The following is a 5,124-nucleotide window of genomic DNA, read 5'->3' on the forward strand; positions in this document are numbered from 1 at the left end:
TATTATTAATTGGTAGATTTCCATGTAATATTTTTTGTAGTTTAGTTTGGATTTCATAATCATAAACTTAACCCTGTTGTTTCTAGCCAGACTTGTGGAAAGAAAAAGGAAATAAAATCCCAAGAGACTGCAGGAAGTGAGAGCACAAGGATGACAGAGTATAGGAGCAGATTGAATTGGGGTGCTCTCTCCAGCTACAGAGGAATGGTTTGGTGGTTAAGACAGAAAAACAAAACAAAAAACTTACGAGAGGTGTGCACAGTCAGCAATGGTGATCTTTTTGCTGGTCTTGCCATCCTAAGAACCAAAACACTCTATGGTTTCCACAATGCTCATGCCTTCTTTCACTTGACCAAAGACAACAGTACAGATGAAAAACTGGGAATCATTTGTGTTGGCCTGGACCAGTATGCTTCAGAATGAAGTTCTCATCAGTAACTTTCTCCCCATAGATAGACTTGCCACCAGTGCCACCCTAACATATGAACCCAGGAATGATTCTGTGGAAGCAGGATCCCTTTTAACCAAATCCATTCTCTCCACTGCTCAAAACACTGAAATTTTCTGCTCTTTTTTGGAAACTTGTCTGCAAAGACCTCAAAAGTAATCCAGCCCAGGGGTTTGTTATCTACAGCAATGTTGAAGTGCAAGTTGGCCATGGCCACATATGCCTGGCCTGGGAGCAACAGTGGAGGCAGAGGCAGTGGGGAATCAGTGTCTGGTGGTCGGGATGAAAACAAGCACACTGGGTAGCCACATCTGCAAAAACCATAATTTTTTTTCATATTTGAAAGAGCCTATATAGACACCATGATGGGATAATTTAATTTTAGTACAATGAAATTTGTTTGTTTTATCAAAATAAGATCTTGAATTCTTGGATTTAGAAGGGAACTTAGATAACTCCTGACCTCATATTAAATGATATATTACATATATATATATATATATATATATATATATATATATACCCTATTTTTATGTTTAGAAGGCACTAACAAAGAAAGGCTATTATTATTGCTATCATTATCAATATTAACTACCTTTTTACAAATTGGGAAACTGAGACTGTATAGGTGAAATGATTTATTCTAGATATATAGTTAAAAAGTAGTAAAGCATTGCCTTTTAACATGTTTTCTAGCTTATATGTCCAATTCTCTTTCCATTAGAATAGACTACCTCCCTTCAAATTTTCTTCAATTCCTTTTTTGTTTGTTTTTTCAAGGCAGTGGGGTTAAATGGCTTGCCCAAGCTCACCCAGCTAGGTAATTATTAAGTGTCTGAGGCAGGATTTGAACTCAGGTCATCCTGACTCTAGGGCTGGTGCTATATCCACTGCACCAATTAGCTGCCCACTTTTAATTCATTTTTAAATAAATCTGTGATTTTACTTCTTCACATATCTCTTCTAAAATGGTAACTCATTGTCCATTCATTAATTCTAATTCTGTAAAATTCTTTATCAAGCTCTTCTCAGTATACTTCATGGGATCCATCTCTAAATTTATCACTCAGGAAATTCCATCTTCTCCTTTCCTCATGCTTGGGATATTTTTCCTCTTTTCTTCTACCTCATAGAATCCATCTCTTTCATAAAGAAATAACCCAAGTACCACCTTCTTCATGAATCATTTACTCATCCTCCCTACCTTGTTAATCCTGGTACACTCATTTCCTAACAAGCTTTTATTTTACTACTTGGTTTTTATTGATATTTATATTTTATATTAATTCTTTCTATCTATTATCCATCATTTTTATCTATTTTTGTGGCTCTCCCATTGAAACTTTAGGTTGTGTACTACTACTTAGTCCATATTCCAAAGAGATAAAAGAAGAAGGAGAAGGACCAATTTGCATAAAAATATTTATGACCACTCTTTTTTGTAGTGGCAAAGATTTAAAAATTGAGGAAATGCTCATCAATTTAGGAATGACTGGAAAAAAATTGTAACATCTTGATTTTGATGGATTACTATTTTGGGGCTATAAGAAATGATGAACAGGATGTTTTTAGGAAAACTGGGAAGACTTACATGAACTGGTGCAAAGTAAATGAGCAGAATCAAGAGATCATTATACATGGCAACAGGACTTATGATGAAAAATGCTATCCATTTTCAGAGAAATAATTGATTCTGAATGGCAAATTGAAACAATTTTTTTAACTTTATTGTTTTTGTTTTTGTATTTTTCTGTTTTGGTCTTTTCAATGTGGCTAATATGGAATTTTTTTGCATAATTACACATACATAATCTTTATCAGATTGCTTGTCTTTTCAATGAGGAAGTGAGAGAAGGGAGTAAATTTGAAACTCAAAATGTTAAAAAATTTTAGACACTTTTGTTTACATGTATTTGAGAAAAATGGAAGAAAATGAAAAAATCAGTTCTGTGGAAGTATGGATTTTTTTTCATTCTTTATTCTATTATAGTAGATGACACATAGTGAGCTCATGGTTGTTGATTTATAGCTATTCTACCTAATGTGCTAAAGTTCTTCTGATGTTTATTTTTATATTATTGAGTCCCATGCAGCACTCATGCTATTTATCTATTAACTTTCACTCTTGTCAATATGACCTGCATTCCTTGTTATTTGATTATGCATCTCCCGAATATTGTCATTTATGTATTTCAAATTAGATCACTTTTGTGTTGTCCAGAATCATGAAGCTGATATTTCCAGAGAAATTGCATGATACACTGCATTCAATTCTGGGATTCAAATTATAGGATGGGCATTAGCAAACTGAACGTCATCCTCTGAAATATGAGTAGGACATTAACATGACCCAAAACCACTGTTTACCATGGATTAAAATAATAAGGGTAAGATTGAAAATATATATGAATGTTTTCTTTAAATATTTAAAGGTTTGTCATATGGAAGAGGACACAGAGAAGCAAACTAAGATCAAGAGGTTAAAGCTTCATGGAGATAAATTTTGACTCAATATAAGGAAGAACTTTCATTCAATGAACATTTATTATAAACTACCACGTTAAGGGGCCTATTGCCAGAATTAGATCTGGGGGAGAGATATAAAATTTAGATAAAATGCAGTTTCTGACTTCATGGAGTTTAACAATCTAACAGAAATGGGTTGCATTAGAAGACAGTTGTTTCAGGGATGTTTGACTCCATGAATTCATCTGGTATTTTCTTGAAAATGATAATGGTCATTTCTTTTTTCCAATTCATTTTACAGATGAGAGAATTGAAGCAAAATTAAGTAAGGGTCAGCTAGTAAATGTCAGGCAAGATGTGAACTCTAGCCCTTGATCCATTGCCTCACCTTGCCATAGGTATTCAAGTTGAGCCTGAGAAAAAATAAAGAAATAAATTGATGGATAGACAAAAAGACAAATGAATAAATAAAAAAATTATGTAAGAGATGTCATGCAGAGGATTGATGTATGAGGGAGGCACTGTACTAATAATTACTAAAGTCTCTTTCATCTCCAGGATGCCAGGGTATATCTCTCAAGAAATTCCTTGGTCTTAAAAATGTAGTCATGAGATAAGGTATTAGGACTAGAACAATAGTAGTGGGAGTGATGATGAAGATGATGATGATGATGATGATATAAGGAAAAACAGAAATTATGCAACACAATACAGAAAATTGCAAAAATGAAGTTCCTATACATGTTCTTAGGAGTATGTGACCTTATGGATAGAATTTCATATTAGAAGCTTACTATTATTCACAACTCCATTTATAACAAATGCACAAACAATAAATCCAGGCTTCAAAACAGCCTTGAGAATTCAACAACCTGCAAGCAAATAAAACATCATTATATATAAAACTACTGTCCACAGTCAAGTGGATATAACATTGATCTATAAAGCTGTAAAAACAACATTTTAATAGATGTCACTACCCTGAATACCTATGATCTTCAAACTCTATGATATAAACAAAAACCCAACATTTCAAAATATAGATACATAGCACAAGAATTTTAAAAAATAAAATAAAAATATGGCAACAGGATGAAGAACACACATCTCTATCATTCTCTCTGCTAATGGAATTACCTAAAAATGCTTTTAGTGAACCTTGTATCCAAGTTCTTCAACCCTTTTGATAACCTAATCCCTTCTATCTTTTCAGTCTTCTTACACCTTACACCCTGAACAGTACTCTTCAATTCATTGATTTTACCTCCAGTATTCTCCAATAACAAGACAGAACAACTCCTTGCTCCAGGTGTTTTGTCTTTTTGTCTTTTTGTCTTTATATTTATCCTCCATTCCTATAATGCTCTCTGTCCTCTGTTCAGACTGCCAATTTCTGTGGCTTCCTTTAAGTTGAAACTAAAATTGCATCTTTTATTGGAAGACTTTCTCAAGGTCTCGTAATTCCAGTACATTTTATCTGCTAAATAATTCTCATCCATCCTTTATATCACTGTGTATATATTTGTTTACATGTATATATTTGTATTAGTTTTTTGACTCTAAGGGCAGAGACTGTCTTTTACCTCTTTTTGTATTCCTGGGGTTTAATATTGTGTGTGAGATATTGTAGGTAAGTAATAATTACAGTGTTGTTTGATGGAAATTTAAAAACACACACAAATAAACACAGGGCTTTTCTTCTCACCTATATAATAGGTAGCATCAATAAAAATGAAAGAATAATAGAATAGCAGGAAAATGACTTCCCCACAGTCCTGTTTCCGTGGTTGATTTGGCCTCCTTTGAAAAATGGAAACTATTGTTTTCATTACTATTATTTGAACTGTATCAAAGCAGAGAAAAGTACTAATAATAAGCCACACTTCTATAATTCTTGAAAGTTTGTAAAGCACTTTTAATACATAATCTCATTTGATATCGAAGACATGTTAAAGCTGAAATTGTCCTCCGGTCTAATTTCATTTGTTTACACAGTAGATAGGAATGACTGCTTGCTTGATTGACTAAATTTTATTTAATGGGAGGTGATCAATTTTTTTAAGTTTTATTTTTGCATTTATATCAATTCCGTTTTGCCTACTACATAAAAATTCCCACTTTAGATAGAACAATCACATGTAATAACACCTGAGCATTGAAACAATTACAGTGACTAAATTTGACAATGTATACAACATTTTGTCCTCATA

General features: G+C 33.0%; 1 pseudogene; it reads right to left on the minus strand.

Moving 5' to 3' along the window:
• Positions 1 to 243: 243 nt before the first annotated feature.
• LOC141513500 (peptidyl-prolyl cis-trans isomerase A-like) lies at positions 244 to 659 on the minus strand (annotated as a pseudogene).
• Between the last annotated feature and the right edge of the window lie 4,465 nt (positions 660 to 5,124).

The sequence above is a fragment of the Macrotis lagotis genome, chromosome 1 (genome assembly GCF_037893015.1).
Source record: "Macrotis lagotis isolate mMagLag1 chromosome 1, bilby.v1.9.chrom.fasta, whole genome shotgun sequence".
In the NCBI taxonomy this organism is placed as follows: Eukaryota; Metazoa; Chordata; class Mammalia; order Peramelemorphia; family Peramelidae; genus Macrotis; species Macrotis lagotis.